The sequence below is a fragment of the Leptodactylus fuscus genome, chromosome 6 (genome assembly GCF_031893055.1).
Source record: "Leptodactylus fuscus isolate aLepFus1 chromosome 6, aLepFus1.hap2, whole genome shotgun sequence".
NCBI lineage: Eukaryota > Metazoa > Chordata > Amphibia > Anura > Leptodactylidae > Leptodactylus > Leptodactylus fuscus.
Genome location: NC_134270.1, coordinates 86417594 through 86437202, shown reverse-complemented (window position 1 = coordinate 86437202; position 19609 = coordinate 86417594). Strand labels below are relative to the sequence as shown.

The window sequence follows — 19609 nt, the reverse complement described above, 5'->3', positions numbered from 1 at the left end:
AAAATGAATTCTTGTCTGTCTGTCTGTTCTCTATGCGCGACCAAACGACTGGACCGATCTTCATCAAATTTGGTACAGAGATACTTGAGGTATCCGGGAAGGTATTAGTCAAGACTCCAACTCACTTGGACATGACGTTGCTGAGATACAGCATTCCCAACACAATGCCCCCCCCCCCTTAGCCAATACAAACCCGCAAGTCTTTCACTCATATTCCAACTGCAACACACACGGTCACTCCACATGCACAATAAAACACTGATATCCAAGCTGAGATACACGCATCAGATGATTAGATACACAGATCAGCACACAGTATCACACGCCAGAGGATTAGATACACGCGTCTGCACACAGTTCCACACAAAACAGGATTAGATACGCACCATTGCACACAATACCACATGTCGGAAGATTGGATATGCGCCAATGCACACAGTACCACACGCTGGGGGATTGGATACATGCGTCTGCACACAGTACCACATGCCAGAGGATTGGATACATGCCAATGCACACAGTTACACATTCCACAGGATTAGATACGCGCATCTACACACAGTTCCACATGCCAGAGGATTAGGTACACGCATCTGCACAAATTACCACATGCTGAAGGATTAGATTCACAGGTCAGCACACAATATCACACGCCAGAGGATTAGATACACGCGTCTGCACACAGTTCCACATGCCAGAGGATTAGATATGCACGTCTACACACAGTACTACATGCCGTAGGAATAGATACACGTGTTTGCACAAAGTAGTACACGCTATAGGATTAGATACATGCGTCTGCACAAAGTATCACATGCTGGAGGATTAGATACACAGGTCAGCACACAGTATCTCACGCCAGAGGATTAGATATGCACGTCTGCACACAGTATCACACGCCAGAGGATTAGATACACGCGTCTGCACACAGTACCACATGCCATAGGATTAGATACGCACCAATGCACACAGTTCCACATGCAAGAGGATTAGATACGTGCATCTCCACATAGTTCCACATGCCAGAGGATTAGATACACGCATCTGCACAAAGTACCACACGCTGGAGGATTAGATACACAGGTCAGCACACAGTATCTCACGCCAGAGGATTAGCTATGCACGTCTGCACACAGTTCAACACACCAGAGGATTATATACATGCTTCTGCACAAAGTACCACATGCCGAAAGATTAGATACGCGTGTCTGTACACAATTCCACAAGCCTACGGATTAGATACGCGCGTCTGTACACAGTTCCACATGCCAGAGGATAAAAAATGCATGTCTGCACACAGTTCCACAACCTAAAGGATTAGATACACACGTCTGCACACAGTATCACACGCCAGAGGATTAGATATGCACGTCTTCACACAGTACCACTTGCTAGAGGATTAGATATGCACGTCTGCACACAGTATCACAAGCCGCAGCATTAGATACACACGTCTTAACACAATACCACACGCCAGAGCATTATATATGCACGTCTGCACACAGTTCCACATGCCGCAGGATTACATACACGCCACTGCACACAATACCACACGCCGTAGGATTGGATACACACCAATGCACACAGTTACACACGTCACAGGATTAGATACGCACATCTACACACAGTTCCACATGCCAAAGGATTAGAAACACACGTCTTAACAAAATTCCACACGCCAAAGGATTAGATATGCACGTCTACACACAGTTCCAAATGCCACAGGATTAGATACACGCCACTGCACACAATACCACACGCTGCAGGATTAGATACATGCATCTACACACAATTCCACATGCCAGAGGATTAGCTATGCACGTCTGCGCAAAGCACCACATGCCAGAGGATTAGATACACAGGTCAGCACACAGTATCACACACCAGAGGATTAGATACACTCATCTGCACACAGTTCCACATGACAAAGGATTAGATACAGGCGTCTGCACAAAGTACCACACTCCAGGGGATTAGATACACAGGTCAGCACACAGTATCACACGCTAGAGGATTAGATACGCGCGTCTTCACACAGTACCACATGCCAGAGGATTAGATACACACTTTTGTACACAGTTCCACATGCCGCAGGATTAGATACACACCACTGCACACAATACCACATGCCATAGGATTGGATATGCACCAATGCACACAGTTACACGCCGCAGGATTAGATACACACATCTACACACAGTTCCACATGCCAGAGGATTAGATACACGCGTCTGCACAAAGTACCACACGTCAGAGGATTAGATACACAGGTCAGCACACAGTATCACCAGTATCACACACCAGAGGATTAGATACACATGTCTTAACACAATACCACATGCCAGAGGATTAGATACGCAAGTCTGCACACAGTTTCACACGCCACAGGATTAGATACACACCACTGCACACAATACCAAATGCCTGGAAGATTGGATACGCGCCAATGCACACTGTACCACACGCTGGGGGATTGGATACATGTGTCTGCACACAGTACCACATGCCAGAGGATTGGATACGCGCATCTGCACACAATACCACATGCCGGAGGATTAGATACGTACGTCTGCAACCAGTGCCATACGCTGCAGGATTAGATATGCACCACTGCACATAATATCACATGCCGAAGGATTGTTTACACACCAATGCACACAGTTAAACACGCTACAGGATTAGATACGCGCATCTACACACAATTCCACATACTGCAGGATTAAATATGCATGTCTGCACACAGTTCCACATGCCAAAGAATTAGATACGCGCGATATAGCTTCACTACAGGTCTCCATAACAACTGAACCCTGGTTTTTCACTAATATCCAAAATGAGATACACATGATCACATGATGCTTATGGACACACACACACAAACAATATACAAAATACACCAATGCAAAACTGGACAATTCTTATGGGGCCACTACACAAATAAAAACATAAATATACCCGTGCGAAGCTGGGTCCTCCTGCTAGTCTTAAAATAACAAGAAACCAAGAGCATGCAGAGGTGGAACCTAAAGAACAGATGGAACTCTCTGCTATTAAAGGGGCTCTATCACTGGGAAAAGTCATTTTTAACTAATCACATGCTTGCATAGGATTTAGAAATGCTACTTCACACTTACCTTTAGTATGTAGAGTGCCTCAGTGGTGTCTGAATAAGTCCGTTTTTATTCATATGCTAATGAGGTTACAGCCAGCTCAGGAAGTTCCCAGCAGCCTCCTCTCTCCTATTATCTCCTATGTGTGTGAGGCAAACAGGAAGCTGAGTCATCATCATCAGCAGCAGTCTCAAATAGGAAACAACAGGGAGAGGTGTGCACGATGTATCGTGCACCAGTCTAATTAGCATATGAATAAAAACGGACTTATTCAGAAACCACTGAGGCAATCTACATACTAAAGGTAAGTGTGAAGTAGAATTTCTAAAGGCTATGCAAGGATGTGATTAGTTAAAAATGACTTTTCCTAGTGATAGAGCCCCTTTAGTGGGCCATGGCTTTCCATGCTTTTAAAATACTGTAGTGTAGATATTATACATAGAAGACTTGTAAACAACATAGCTTATCATGGTATATCATTTGGTGGCTGCAGCCTTTGTGCATTTAAAGTAATTCTATCATTAGAAAATCACATTGTGAAAGAAATGGCACGTTGGAATAGCCGTTAAAAGGGTTATTCTACTCCTACCTCTCATTGTCTTCTGCTCCCCATCATTTCTGTAAAAAGTGTTTCTTCTGATGTGCAAATTATGCTCAGGGAACGCCCCCTGTGCTCCAAACACACCAGCTCATCAACTGCTCGCCTCCCCTTAGTGCCTCCTGTTCACTTCCCCTGCATCTTCTCCTTGTCTTCAGCCTTGTGTATGCTTTCAACGCTGCACTAACAGACCACTGCAAAATGGCCGATGGAGCACATGCAATTGGCTGTTCCCAAATCCCAGATGGCAGAGCAAATAGTGCAGGTTGGATGTCTACACAAGCCTGAGAGCGAGAAGAAGATGCAGGGGTAGAATGAACAGGAGGCACTAAGGGGTGGGAATGCCCATTGTGCTCCCTGAATATAATTTGAATATCAGAGGGAATGATTTTTTTACAGAAACTGCAGGGAGCACAAGAGAATGACAGGTAGTAGAATAGCCTTTTTAAAGGCTATTCCAATGTGCCTTTACTTCAAAACATTATTTTCTAATGATAGAATCCCTTAAAAATTCATTATCAAAATTGAAGAAAAGAATGTGTTTTTGTGCCTTCTAATTTCTTATAAAACCGTTGTCGCTACATTATTACATAATATTACATATTTATTAATATATACATTATAACACATTTTAAAATTTTTGCTGCGCATTGCACAGAACCAAATGATAGTAAAACATAGATTATGAATAATAATGCAAATTAAAAATGTAAAGCTGAAGACACAGAGATTAATGAATTCATAAAGAGAATACCAGGTTTAACAACCAAAAGATAATTTAACTTAGGAATCCTAAAGCTGAAGATATTTACAAATGAATACTAAGATTACTACATTTGGCAATCTGTTGCTACTGGCTTGAAATGCATTGTAGGATTGTATGCATTGTACTGCATTTTAATATTAAACTCTCCAAAAATTTCCCTTTGGGGGTGGGGGGGAGTAAAGGTGCTTGCTCTCATCTTTGCAATTAAATTGTAAAAAGCAATTGATTGGTAAAAATATTAGTTGATTTGGATAACATATAAGTGCAACAGGTTTGTTAGTTTTTTGGGAGACAAAATTTGTGGCTGTAAGCCACTTGGAAAAAGAAACCAGCAAAAATTATATTTATAGTATTAAAAATTACACTGAGTGGTGATAGCCACTAGGCAGCTGTGGCAACATGCGGAAGTACATCAGGGTATAATATGATGGATCTGGCCAAAGGACATCTCGCTGAGTGGTGGTAGTTATTTAGGAGTACAGCATCAGCAAAAAATGGAAATAAAAATAAATGGAAAAGGATGATGAAGATGTGGCTGGCCTGCCAGCTGAAAAAGCTAGAAAATCTTCTGAAATGGAAACAATTCCATGACCCTGAGAACTACACTTGGGAGGATGAAAAGGATCTGTATGAGAGAAAATATAACATCAATATTTGTTGGCTGAGTGCAACCGAAGAATTTCAAGAAAATTTTGTTGCATTGTGGCAAATTTTGTGGTAAGCATTGTTATTTTTAGTGACATTTATAGTGTGTAGGTCTTTTCTAGTGACTTATATCATGATTTACATGGTCTCTGTTGTATGACCTGCATATTTTCACAAGTTATATTTATATACAGTATATTGATCACTAGAGATGAGCGAACACTAAAATGTTCGAGGTTCGAAATTCGATTCGAACAGCCGCTCAATGTTCGTGTGTTCGAACGGGTTTCGAACCCCATTATAGTCTATGGGGAACAGATACTCGTTAAGGGGGAAACCCAAATCCGTGTCTGGAGGGTCACCAAGTCCACTATGACACCCCAGGAAATGATGCCAACACCTCTGGAATGACACTGGGACAGCAGGGGAAGCATGTCTGGGGGCATCTAACACACCAAAGACCCTCTATTACCCCAACATCACTGCCTAACAACTACACACTTTCCACATTCAAAAAAACCTCTATCAAAGTGGGAAAATACCTGGAAACCTTCTTTACTCCCCAAATGGATGGACACAAACCCCAATTTAAGCTCAACAAACAGTAACAACCACCCCTTTAAATCACGTTCCCCATGACAACCACAAATGGAATAGGCAATGGGAATTCCAAAAGCCCTCACCCTTAACTGTCATTTTGAGTGTGTGTGTGTGTGTGTGTGATGTGGTAAGACCTTCCAAAATTCACATTTCTAGCCCTTAACATGAGCCCTTCCAAACAAAGTTACATGACCTTAAGCTGAGCTACCAGCAGAGATTGAGGCCCTTGGCATGAGTAGAGCCTTGCACCAGCAGTGTTTTTGGCACTTAGGGTGAGTTGAGCCTTGTACCAGCGTGTGTCCCTTAACATCAGGCGGGCCCTAAGTTCTGCGCTTTGCACAAAAGTTCCACATTAACTAGGCTGAATGGTACAAAGATTAGTAGGCCCGAGAACCAGGAACAGGTCTTGCAATGGCTGTCGGATAACGCTTAAAGCACATTGTCCACCAGCCAGTCAGCCTCTACCTCCTCTTACCCAACAGTCTTGTCCTCCTTCCACCCAAAATTCCCAATCTTCCCAGAACAATAACCCCAACTGTCCCTGCTCCCCAGAGCTGTTCTCCCTTCCTTTGACTGTACCGCAACCTGCCCCTCCATTTCGCGATTCCACGGACCTAACAGACGAGTATCTGTGTCCAGATGCTCAAACACTAGAGTCTCCTCCATTCCATCTCCGGTCGATTTGGTGGCGGATGACCAGCAACCCACCCTCATCGACGACGATGAGACGCAGTTGCTGTCAGGGCAGCCAGTTGACATGCGCATTGTGCAGGAGGAGGAGGCGAGACAGGAGTTGGAAGAGGAGGTGGTGGACGACGAGGACACCGACCCCACCTGGACAAGGCAGATGTCAAGCTGGGAAAGTAGTGTGGATGTTGAGGCAGGTGCAGCACCAAAAAGGGTAGCTAGAGGCAGAGACATGTCCAGAGGCAGAGGTCAGCTGCTTTGCCGAAGCCAGGCCAGACCCGGAATGTCCGAAGATGTTCCCTTTTGTACCCAGCCCAGAAAAACTCCCCCATCGAGGGCACGTTTCTTGAAGGTGTAGAGTTTTTTCAAGGAATGCGCCGAGGACAGATATAGTGTCGTCTACACAATTTGCCTCTCGAAATCGAGTAGGGGCCCTGAGAAGAGCAACCTGTCCACCACTTCAATGCACCGTCATTTGGAATCCAAGCAATGGAATCAGTGGCAGGCAGCAACGGCAGGACAAACGTCGCCCGCCGTTCATGCCACTGCCTCTGCTCACAGTGCTGGTGATGCACTCCAGAGGACGAGCCAGGACATCACTTCATCTGCCTCCGCCACTTTGTTGACTTCTCCCTCATCCTCCCCTGTTTCTGTCTTATCTCCTTCTCCTGCACCATCAAAGGCACCATCAGGCGCTTCTTTACAACAACCCACCATCTCTCAGACATTGGAGCGCCGGCAGAAATACACCGCTAACCACCCACCCACGCAAGCCTAGAACGCCAACATCGCTAAACTGCTGGCCCAGGAGAGGTTGGCGTTCCGGCTTGTTGAAACTCCCGCCTTCCCGGACCTGATGGCAACTGTGGCACCTCACTATGCCGTCCCTAGCCGTCTCAACTTCTCCCGGTGTGGCGTCCCCGCCTTGCACCAGCACGTGTCACTCAACATCAGGTGGGCCCTTAGTTCCGCGCTTTGCTGCAAGGTCCACTTGACCACCGACACTTGGACAAGCGCCTGTGGTCAGGGATGCTGCAGTGCTTATCTTTAATGACAGGCAGGGTGAATGTGGTGGAGTCTGTTCCCCGGGTGCAAACTGGGGTGGCCTATCTCCTCTCCCAGGCCAAAATTCATGGCAGGAGTAGACTGAAACCCTACGACGCTGCAACCTCCACCACAGCTACTAGCGGCAAACGCTAAAACACTGGTGTGGGGAGACGTCAGCAGGCGGTGCTGAAGCTCATCAGCTTGGGGGACAGACAGCACAGTGCCTCCGAGGTCAGGGATGCCATCCTGGCTGAGATGGCATTTTTTTTTCCCTGCTACACCTGGGGCCTGGCATTTTTACGCCTGTGATAATGGCTGGAACCTGGTAGCGGCTCTGGAGCTTGCCAGCCTCCAACACGTTCCATGTTTGGCCCACGTCTAACCTAGTGGTGCAAAGTTTTTTAAAAACATACCCAAATGTACCGAAGCTACTGTTGAAAATGCGGCGCTTGTGCGCCCACTTTTGCAAGTGCACAGGAGTCGCTGCTAGCCTAAAAACACTCTAGCAAGGCCTACATCTGTCCAAACACAGGCTGTTGTCCGTCATTCACACACGCTGAAACCCTACAATACCATATCTTGAGCAGGGTGTGTGAGCTGCACAGACCTTTGATGGAGTTCCATCTACAAAACCCAAGGGTTCCTCAAAGTCAGCAACCAAAGTTTCTGCACCATGAGTTTCCAGGGGTGGCAGAGTTATGGCTAGGGGAAGAGGCATGGATAGGGATGATGTCTAGGGGCAAAAGCAGTGTGGATGTGGAGGCAAGCTAAGCAGGAAAAACTGGGGGTACAAGCTAAGGCATGGACTGGGGTGATGTCTAGGGGCAAAAGCAGTGTGGATGTGGAGGCAAGCTAAGCAGGAAAAACTGGGGGTACAAGCTAAGGCATGGACTGGGGTGATGTCTAGGGGCAAAATCAGTGTGGATGTGGAGGCAAGCTAAGCAGGAAAAACTGGGGGTACAAGCTAAGGCATGGACTGGGGTGATGTCTAGGGGCAAAAGCAGTGTGGATGTGGAGGCAAGCAAAGCAGGGAAAATGGTGGCTAGAGACAAAGGGATGTCCATAGGCAGCAAGGGCAAAGATGCAAAACTCTCCCATTTCAAGAATTTTCCTGACTTGTTTCCCCACAAAACATTCCTGGGAGGAGGGCTGAAACACCACCCTCCTCCTCCTCCGCTGTTAGATTGACCCCAGCTACGAGCTGAAAACGCTGCAACACTGGTGTGGGGAGACGTCAGCAGGCTGGGCTGAAGCTCATCAGCTTGGGAGACGGACAGCACACTGCCTCTGAGGTCAGGGATGCCATCCTGGATGAGATGGCAATTTGTTTATCCCCGCTGCCCCTGGGGCCAGGTTTTTTTAGCTTGTTGGAGGGCTCTGGAGCTTGCCAGCCTCCAACACGTTCCATGCCTGGCCCACATGTTCAATGTAGTGGTGCAATGATTTTTAAAAACATACCCCAAATTAGCTGAGCTAAGGGTGAAAGTGCGGCACTTGGACACCCACTTTCCCAAGTCTACAGTACCTGGAGCTAGCCGCAATACACTCCAGCAAGGCCTACATCTGCCTGAAGCACCTACTGTTGTGCGAGGTCACCACACGCTCTAACCCTAGATACCGTATGTTCAGCAGGGTGTGTGAGCAGCAGAGACCTTTGATGGAGTACCAGCTACAAAACCCAAGGGTTCCTCAGAGTCAGCTCCCTCACTTTCTGCACCATGAGTTTCCATGGGTGGCAGACTTATGGCTAGAGGCACAGGCATGGATAGGGGTGATGTGTAGGGGCAAAAGCAGTGTGGATGTGGAGGCAAGCTAAGCAGCAAAAACTGGGGGTACAAGCAGCCGGTGACATCATCACTGACAAGCACAGCTGTCTGTCAGCTGACAGGCTGACTTTCACCAAAATGAACAGACAATGGATAGACTCATCATATACATGTCAGTTACATGACAAATTTAGTGCAATTTGCAAGTCCAAGATGGTTTGGAGATCTGCGGAGAGGAATCTCACCACCTCTTGCGGGTGCCATCATTTGGAAGGCAAGCCCTGGGCTCAGTGGGTGAGAGCAAGCGCAGGATAATCGTCGTTTGGCCTGGCGGCCACTGCCTCTTCCACTGTTGACAGGGCTGGCGCTGCAGTCCAGACCAGGAGCCAGGACACCTCCACATCTGCCTCTGACACTTTGGGGAGTTCACCCTTATCCTCACCTTTTCCTGCCATTTCTCCTTTTGCCCGCGCCATCATGCGGCTCTTCCCAGCAACTCCCCATCTCCCAAGCCTTTCATTTCATGCTAAAGTACAGCGCAACCCACCCACATGCCCAAGGCTTCAACGGCCTCATCTCAAGAAATCTGGCCCAGGAGATGTTGGAATCCCGGCTGGGGGACACTCTGCCCTTTTTGGGCAGAGTGTCTACTGCGCCACCGCACTGTGCCGTCCACACCAGCACTTTCCCCCAAACATGAGGCGGTCCCTAAATTCAGCGCTTAGCCCTAAAGTTCCATGTGACCAGTTACGAATGGACAAGTGCATGCGGACAGGGACGCTACCTTTCAATTTGGGTACAGTGGTTGAATGTAGTTGAGGCGTGGACCGGGTCGCAAAATGTGGTGGCCTGACTTGTCTCCCCACACAACATTCCTGGGAGGAGGGCTGAAACACCACCCTCCTCCGCTGTTAAATTGACCCCAGCTACGAGCTGGAAACGCTGCAACACTGGTGTGGGGAGACGTCAGCGGGCCGTGCTGAAGCTCATCAGCTTGGGGGCCAGACAGCACACTGCCTACAAAGTGAGTCATGTCATCCTCGATGAGACGGCAATGTGGTTTTTGCCACTGCACCTGGGCCCAGGCATGTTGTCATGTGTGATAATGGCCGTAACCTGGGATTGGCTCTGTAGCTTGGCAGCCTGCAACATATTCCATGCCTGGGCCACGTTTTTAACTCATTGCTGCTAATCTTTTGAAAAAGGTACCCCAATGTTCCTGAGCTACTGGTGAAAGTGTGGCGCTTGTGCGGATAGTTTTTAAAGTGTATAGTTGCCGCTGCTAGCCTCTATGCACTCCTACAACGCCTGTACCTGCTGGAACAACGGCTGTTGTGCGACGTCTCCACACTGCTGGCACTAAACATATCATGTGTTGAGCAGAGTGTGTGAGCAGCACAGACCTTTGATGTAGTTCCAACTCCAAAACCCTCGGGTTCGTCAAAGTCAACTCCCTCAGTTGCTCAACCATGAGTGGCCATGGGTGGCAGACTTATGTGAAATCCCATCCCATCCATTGCACTGGACACGAAACATTAGCATGCGCTCAGCACAACTTCGGATATGGCAGATGCGTTAAGCAGGGTGCAGGGTACAACACAGACCAGGCCCGAGCACCAGGAACAGGTGTTAGAAATACTGCAGCATCTGCCATTTCCTTCCAATTTTGGGGTTTTGGACCCGCCACCGACTTGTCTGGACCTAAGTGGGGATCATGAGACACAGTTGCCATCAAGGCAAGCTGTGGTCATGTGCGGTTTGCAGTAAGGGGGCAGTGCGCAATTGGAAGAGGAGTTGGTGGATGACGAGGCCACCGACCCCACATGGACAGGGGTGATGTCTAGGGGCTAAAGCAGTGTAGATGTAGAGGGAAGCTAAATCAACAAAAAACCTGGGTAGAAGCAAAGGCATAAACTGGGGTGATGTTTAGGGGTGAAAGCAGAGTAGATGTGGAGGGAAGCTAAGCAGCAAAAACAGTGGGTAGAAGCAAAGGCATGCAAAACTCTACCCTGTTGGAAGACTTATTCCTAGGTCTGGAACACGTTAATGGCCCCCCTGGACAAATTACTGCCACTCAGGGGCCTAGTGTCACCAGGAGGGACAAGTATAGGCGCATGTTGTGGGAATACCTGGCCGACACCAGCTCTGTCCTCTCCGATCCCTCTGTGCTCTACAGCCTAAACTTATTTTCTCATCTTTTTTTCTGAACTGCACATCTCTTGCCTGCTTCCTTTGGGATCTTAGAAATGGTGGTCCACTTCCACAGATGGTAACTTCAATAGACAGTGTAACGGGAGTAGCTGAGGGATCGCTGTCTTAACCACTTTTTGGCACAAAATTAACTTCCAAAGCCAAATATGGTGCAAGTATATGATGCAAGGACACCTACACACCTATCTCTGACACATTGGGGAGTTCACCCTCATGCACCCTTTTGGCCTGCACCATCATGCGCCTCTTCCCAGCCACTCCACATTTCCCAAGCTTTTCATTGCAGGCAGAAGTACAATACAACCCACCCCCATGCCCAAGCCTGTAACAGCCTCATCGATAAACTGCTGGCCCTGGAGATGTTGGTGTTTGTTTATGCTTCTGGAGACCCAGGCCTTCCGTCAGCAGATGGCAGCTGGGGCACCTCCCTATGCTGGGCCTAGCCGTTACTAGTTCTCTTGGTGTGCTGTCTCTGCCTTGCGCCTGCATGTGTCCCATAACATCAGTTGGGCCCAGAGCTCTGCGCTTTGCTGCAAGGTCCACTTGACCACCGACACATGGACAAGCGCCTGTGGTCAGGGATGCTGCAGTGCTTATCTTTAATGACAGGCAGGGTGAATGTGGTGGAGTCTGTTCCCCGGGTGCAAACTGGGGTGGCCTATCTCCTCTCCCAGGCCAAAATTCATGGCAGGAGTAGACTGAAACCCTACGAAGCTGCAACCTCCACCCCAGCTACTAGCGGAAAACACTGTAACACTGGCATGGGGAGATGTCAGCAGGCCGTGCTGAAACTGATCAGCTTGGGGGACAGACAGCATAGTGCCTCCGAGGTCAGGGATGCCATCCTGGCTGAGATGGCATTTTTTTTTCCCTGCTACACCTGGGGCCTGGCATTTTTGCGCCTGTGATAATGGCTGGAACCTGGTAGCAGATCTGGAGCTTGCCAGACTCAAACACGGTCCACGCATGGCCCACGTTTTCCAACTTGTTGGTGCCATGTTTCTTTGAAACCTACACCATTGTGCCTGATATACAGGTCAAAGTGGGGCCATTTTCGTAAGTGAGAACTAGCCTCTGCTAGGCAGAAAACATTCAGAGCACACTCCTCTCATCTTCGCACCGTTGGCTGGCGGAGGAAGACGAGGGGGTTGGAGTGGCATCTGATGTCCCTATCCCACACGAGGCTAGAGGGTGCACTTCAGTGCATCCCATTGCTTCACCACAAATGGTGTGAAGGGGAGTGGAAAATGGAGGAAATGGAGAGTGACCCTTACAGTTGGGGCCAGCAAAGGCATGCCAAGTAACACACTGGCACACATGGCTGACTTCATCTTGGGTTGCTTTTCAACACATATTTCACATCATGAAGAACAAATAATACTGGATTTTTTCAAGCCTCGAACCCCGGTCTAGGTCTAATGTCTGTTCCTTTCTTATATTAGGGGAGAGGGAAAAAAAATTACTTCAGTGATACGTTTAGCGTACATAGACTGACTATTAATGTGTATCCCACTTAGTGTTGTTAGGGTTACACACCGTCACAACCTGGCTAAAGCTTCTATAGCTGTTAATAAAGTCAACATAACTTTACGGTATCCAAAAAGACAGCTGGTACCGACAGAGAGCAAGACAAATGTCACCCAAAGCTGTGAGCTCTGAACACCCACAGTGACTTTGGCGTCATCATCATTATAAGGGAGCGGGTGGTAATAAATAACTTGGCAGTGCCTAAAACCCAAAAAGCTTATACAACTATATTTACATTAAGATACACAAATGAAACTTTTCAGTAGCATGTCATGAGACAAGCTGATAAGCTCTTCCTTTGTGCAGTGCTATTTGAAAGTTAAACGCTGCCTTTATTTTAATTCTGGAGAAGGTGCAGACATTAGATTTAGAACATGTTGTCTTCATTGTCCAAATCCTCTATATAGCTAACGTGTTTTTCGGGCCGAGCTGTCTGGGAACGAGCTGGTGCAGCACTGACAACCTGAGTGAATATGGCAAGAGCCTGAGATGTAGGGTGAATGAATCCCCAAATTATTTGTGGAATTCCCAGTGAGACAATGGCACTGTATACCAGTATTAAAAATTGTGGGTGCACATAACCCCCATATATTCTTTGAATTCCCAGTCAGACAATGGCACTGTATACCAGTAGTAAAAATTGTGGGTGCACATAACCCCCATATATTCTTTGAATTCCCAGTCAGACAATGGCACTGTATACCAGTAGTAAAAATTGTGGGTGCACATAACCCCAATATATTCTTTGAATTCCCAGTCAGACAATGGCACTGTATACCAGTAGTAAAAATTGTGGGTGCACATAACCCCCATATATTCTTTGAATTCCCAGTCAGACAATGGCACTATATACCAGTAGTAAAAATTGTGGGTGCACATAACCCCCATATATTCTTTGAATTCCCAGTCAGACAATGGCACTGTATACCAGTATTAAAAATTGTGGGTGCACATAACCCCCATATATTTTTTGAATTCCCAGTGAGACAATGGAACTGTATAGCAGTAGCAAAAATTGTGGGTGCACGTAACCCCCATATATTCTTTGAATTCCCAGTCAGACAATGGCACTATATACCAGTAGTAAAAATTGTGGGTGCACATAACCCCAATATATTCTTTGAATTCCCAGTGAGACAATGGCACTGTATACCAGTAGTAAAAATTGTGGGTGCACATAACCCCCATATATTCTTTGAATTCCCAGTCAGACAATGGCACTGTATACCAGTAGTAAAAATTGTGGGTGCACATAACCCCAATATATTCTTTGAATTCCCAGTCAGACAATGGCACTGTATACCAGTATTAAAAATTGTGGGTGCACATAACCCCCATATATTCTTTTAATTCCCAGTGAGACAATGGAACTGTATAGCAGTAGCAAAAATTGTGGGTGCACGTAACCCCCATATATTCTTTGAATTCCCAGTCAGACAATGGCACTGTATACCAGTAGTAAAAATTGTGGGTGCACATAACCCCCATATATTCTTTGAATTCCCAGTGAGACAATGGAACTGTATAGCAGTAGCAAAAATTGTGGGTGCACGTAACCCCCATATATTCTTTGAATTCCCAGTCAGACAATGGCACTATATACCAGTAGTAAAAATTGTGGGTGCACATAACCCCAATATATTCTTTGAATTCCCAGTCAGACAATGGCACTGTATACCAGTAGTAAAAATTGTGGGTGCACATAACCCCCATATATTCTTTGAATTCCCAGTCAGACAATGGCACTATATACCAGTAGTAAAAATTGTGGGTGCACATAACCCCCATATATTCTTTGAATTCCCAGTCAGACAATGGCACTGTATACCAGTATTAAAAATTGTGGGTGCACATAACCCCCATATATTCTTTGAATTCCCAGTGAGACAATGGAACTGTATAGCAGTAGCAAAAATTGTGGGTGCACGTAACCCCCATATATTCTTTGAATTCCCAGTCAGACAATGGCACTATATACCAGTAGTAAAAATTGTGGGTGCACATAACCCCAATATATTCTTTGAATTCCCAGTGAGACAATGGCACTGTATACCAGTAGTAAAAATTGTGGGTGCACATAACCCCCATATATTCTTTGAATTCCCAGTCAGACAATGGCACTGTATACCAGTAGTAAAAATTGTGGGTGCACATAACCCCAATATATTCTTTGAATTCCCAGTCAGACAATGGCACTATATACCAGTAGTAAAAATTGTGGGTGCACATAACCCCAATATATTCTTTGAATTCCCAGTGAGACAATGGCACTGTATAGCAGTAGCAAAAATTGTGGGTGCACGTAACCCCCATATATTCTTTGAATTCCCAGTCAGACAATGGCACTATATACCAGTAGTAAAAATTGTGGGTGCATGTAACCCCAATATATTCTTTGAATTCCCAGTCAGACAATGGCACTGTATACCAGTAGTAAAAATTGTGGGTGCACATAACCCCCATATATTCTTTGAATTCCCAGTGAGACAATGGAACTGTATAGCAGTAGCAAAAATTGTGGGTGCACGTAACCCCCATATATTCTTTGAATTCCCAGTCAGACAATGGCACTGTATACCAGTAGTAAAAATTGTGGGTGCACATAACCCCCATATATTCTTTGAATTCCCAGTGAGACAATGGAACTGTATAGCAGTAGCAAAAATTGTGGGTGCACGTAACCCCCATATATTCTTTGAATTCCCAGTCAAACAATGGCACTATATACCAGTAGTAAAAATTGTGGGTGCACATAACCCCAATATATTCTTTGAATTCCCAGTGAGACAATGGCACTGTATACCAGTAGTAAAAATTGTGGCTGCACATAACCCCAATATATTCTTTGAATTCCCAGTGAGACAATGGCACTGTATACCAGTAGTAAAAATTGTGGCTGCACATAACCCCAATATATTCTTTGAATTCCCAGTCAGACAATGGCACTGTATACCAGTATTAAAAATTGTGGGTGCACATAACCCCCATATATTCTTTGAATTCCCAGTCAGACAATGGCACTATATACCAGTAGTAAAAATTGTGGGTGCACATAACCCCAATATATTCTTTGAATTCCCAGTGAGACAATGGCACTGTATAGCAGTAGCAAAAATTGTGGGTGCACGTAACCCCCATATATTCTTTGAATTCCCAGTCAGACAATGGCACTATATACCAGTAGTAAAAATTGTGGGTGCACGTAACCCCAATATATTCTTTGAATTCCCAGTCAGACAATGGCACTGTATACCAGTAGTAAAAATTGTGGGTGCACATAACCCCCATATATTCTTTGAATTCCCAGTCAGACAATGGCACTATATACCAGTAGTAAAAATTGTGGGTGCACATAACCCCCATATATTCTTTGAATTCCCAGTCAGACAATGGCACTGTATACCAGTATTAAAAATTGTGGGTGCACATAACCCCCATATATTCTTTGAATTCCCAGTGAGACAATGGAACTGTATAGCAGTAGCAAAAATTGTGGGTGCACGTAACCCCCATATATTCTTTGAATTCCCAGTCAGACAATGGCACTATATACCAGTAGTAAAAATTGTGGGTGCACATAACCCCAATATATTCTTTGAATTCCCAGTGAGACAATAGCACTGTATACCAGTAGTAAAAATTGTGGGTGCACATAACCCCAATATATTCTTTGAATTCCCAGTCAGACAATGGCACTGTATACCAGTATTAAAAATTGTGGGTGCACATAACCCCCATATATTCTTTGAATTCCCAGTCAGACAATGGCACTATATACCAGTAGTAAAAATTGTGGGTGCACATAACCCCCATATATTCTTTGAATTCCCAGTCAGACAATGGCACTGTATACCAGTATTAAAAATTGTGGGTGCACATAACCCCCATATATTCTTTGAATTCCCAGTGAGACAATGGAACTGTATAGCAGTAGCAAAAATTGTGGGTGCACGTAACCCCCATATATTCTTTGAATTCCCAGTCAGACAATGGCACTATATACCAGTAGCAAAAATTGTGGGTGCACATAACCCCCATATATTCTTTGAATTCCCAGTCAGACAATGGCACTGTATACCAGTATTAAAAATTGTGGGTGCACATAACCCCCATATATTCTTTGAATTCCCAGTGAGACAATGGAACTGTATAGCAGTAGCAAAAATTGTGGGTGCACGTAACCCCCATATATTCTTTGAATTCCCAGTCAGACAATGGCACTATATACCAGTAGTAAAAATTGTGGGTGCACATAACCCCAATATATTCTTTGAATTCCCAGTCAGACAATGGCACTGTATACCAGTATTAAAAATTGTGGGTGCACATAACCCCCATATATTCTTTGAATTCCCAGTGAGACAATGGAACTGTATAGCAGTAGCAAAAATTGTGGGTGCACGTAACCCCCATATATTCTTTGAATTCCCAGTCAGACAATGGCACTATATACCAGTAGTAAAAATTGTGGGTGCACATAACCCCAATATATTCTTTGAATTCCCAGTCAGACAATGGCACTGTATACCAGTATTAAAAATTGTGGGTGCACATAACCCCCATATATTCTTTGAATTCCCAGTGAGACAATGGAACTGTATAGCAGTAGCAAAAATTGTGGGTGCACGTAACCCCCATATATTCTTTGAATTCCCAGTCAGACAATGGCACTATATACCAGTAGTAAAAATTGTGGGTGCACATAACCCCAATATATTCTTTGAATTCCCAGTGAGACAATAGCACTGTATACCAGTAGTAAAAATTGTGGGTGCACATAACCTCAATATATTCTTTGAATTCCCAGTCAGACAATGGCACTGTATACCAGTATTAAAAATTGTGGGTGCACATAACCCCCATATATTCTTTGAATTCCCAGTCAGACAATGGCACTATATACCAGTAGTAAAAATTGTGGGTGCACATAACCCCCATATATTTTTTGAATTCCCAGTCAGACAATGGCACTGTATACCAGTATTAAAAATTGTGGGTGCACATAACCCCCATATATTCTTTGAATTCCCAGTGAGACAATGGAACTGTATAGCAGTAGCAAAAATTGTGGGTGCACGTAACCCCCATATATTCTTTGAATTCCCAGTCAGACAATGGCACTATATACCAGTAGCAAAAATTGTGGGTGCACATAACCCCCATATATTCTTTGAATTCCCAGTCAGACAATGGCACTGTATACCAGTATTAAAAATTGTGGGTGCACATAACCCCAATATATTCTTTGAATTCCCAGTCAGACAATGGCACTGTATACCAGTATTAAAAATTGTGGGTGCACATAACCCCCATATATTCTTTGAATTCCCAGTCAGACAATGGCACTGTATACCAGTAGTAAAAATTGTGGGTGCACATAACCCCAATATATTCTTTGAATTCCCAGTCAGACAATGGCACTGTATACCAGTAGTAAAAATTGTGGGTGCACATAACCCCCATATATTCTTTGAATTCCCAGTGAGACAATGGCACTGTATAGCAGTAGCAAAAATTGTGGGTGCACGTAACCCCCATATATTCTTTGAATTCCCAGTCAGACAATGGCACTGTATACCAGTAGTAAAAATTGTGGGTGCACATAACCCCAATATATTCTTTGAATTCCCAGTGAGACAATGGCACTGTATAGCAGTAGCAAAAATTGTGGGTGCACGTAACCCCAATATATTCTTTGAATTCCCAGTCAGACAATGGCACTGTATACCAGTAGTAAAAATTGTGGGTGCACATAACCCCAATATATTCTTTGAATTCCCAGTGAGACAATGGCACAGTATAGCAGTAGCAAAAATTGTGGGTGCACGTCACCCCAATATATTCTTTGAATTCCCAGTCAGACAATGGCACTATATACCAGTAGCAAAAATTGTGGGTGTATATAGCCCCAATTCTATTGCTAGGGGACTTGCAGGGTATTTCTGAGGTGAAGGTGGGGGGGCACACCGTTGGAATGGGGATTTGGGGTGTATATATGGGGTATACGGGAATACACTGTCAGTGTGTTCCATTCAGGATCCTGGGAAAGCTGGGTTGCGGCGATTGAGCCCGTCAGTGCCACGTTACACTGACAAGCTTCTCCCTGGAATTGAAGTTATATGTAAGCCCAATATATTCTTTGAATTCCCAGTGAGACAATGGCACTATATGGCAGTAGCAAAAATAGTGGGTGTATATAGCCCCAATCCTATTGCTAGGGGACTTGCAGGGTATTTCTGGGGTGAAGGTGGGGGGGCACACCGTTGGAACGGGTATCGGGGGTATATATCGGGTATACGGGAATACACTGACAGTGTATTCCATTCAGGATCCTGGGAAAGCTGGGTTGCGGCGATTGAGCCCGTCAGTGCCACGTTACACTGACAAGCTTCTCCCTGGAATTTAGCTCTTACAAGAGCTGTTGTGGTTGTCTTCTCCTTCCTATCTAGCCTGTCCCTGCCTACCCAGAATCTAACCCCTAGCTAACTGGACGGAAACCTCCGTCCCCGGTGAATTGCAAGCTCAGAATGACGCGAAGCTGGGCGTCGCTGTTCTTTTAAATTAGAGGTCACATGTTTTCGGCAGCCAATGGGTTTTGCCTACTTTTTTCAACGTCACCGGTGTCGTAGTTCCTGTCCCACCTACCCTGCGC

The 19609-nt window shown here is 45.4% G+C and overlaps 1 protein-coding gene across 1 annotated transcript in view; it reads right to left on the bottom strand.

The window, feature by feature from the left end:
• Positions 1–19609, bottom strand: part of NTN5 (netrin 5) — a 94486-nt gene that overhangs the window by 60972 nt on the left and 13905 nt on the right. The gene's annotated exons all lie outside the window — the stretch shown is intronic.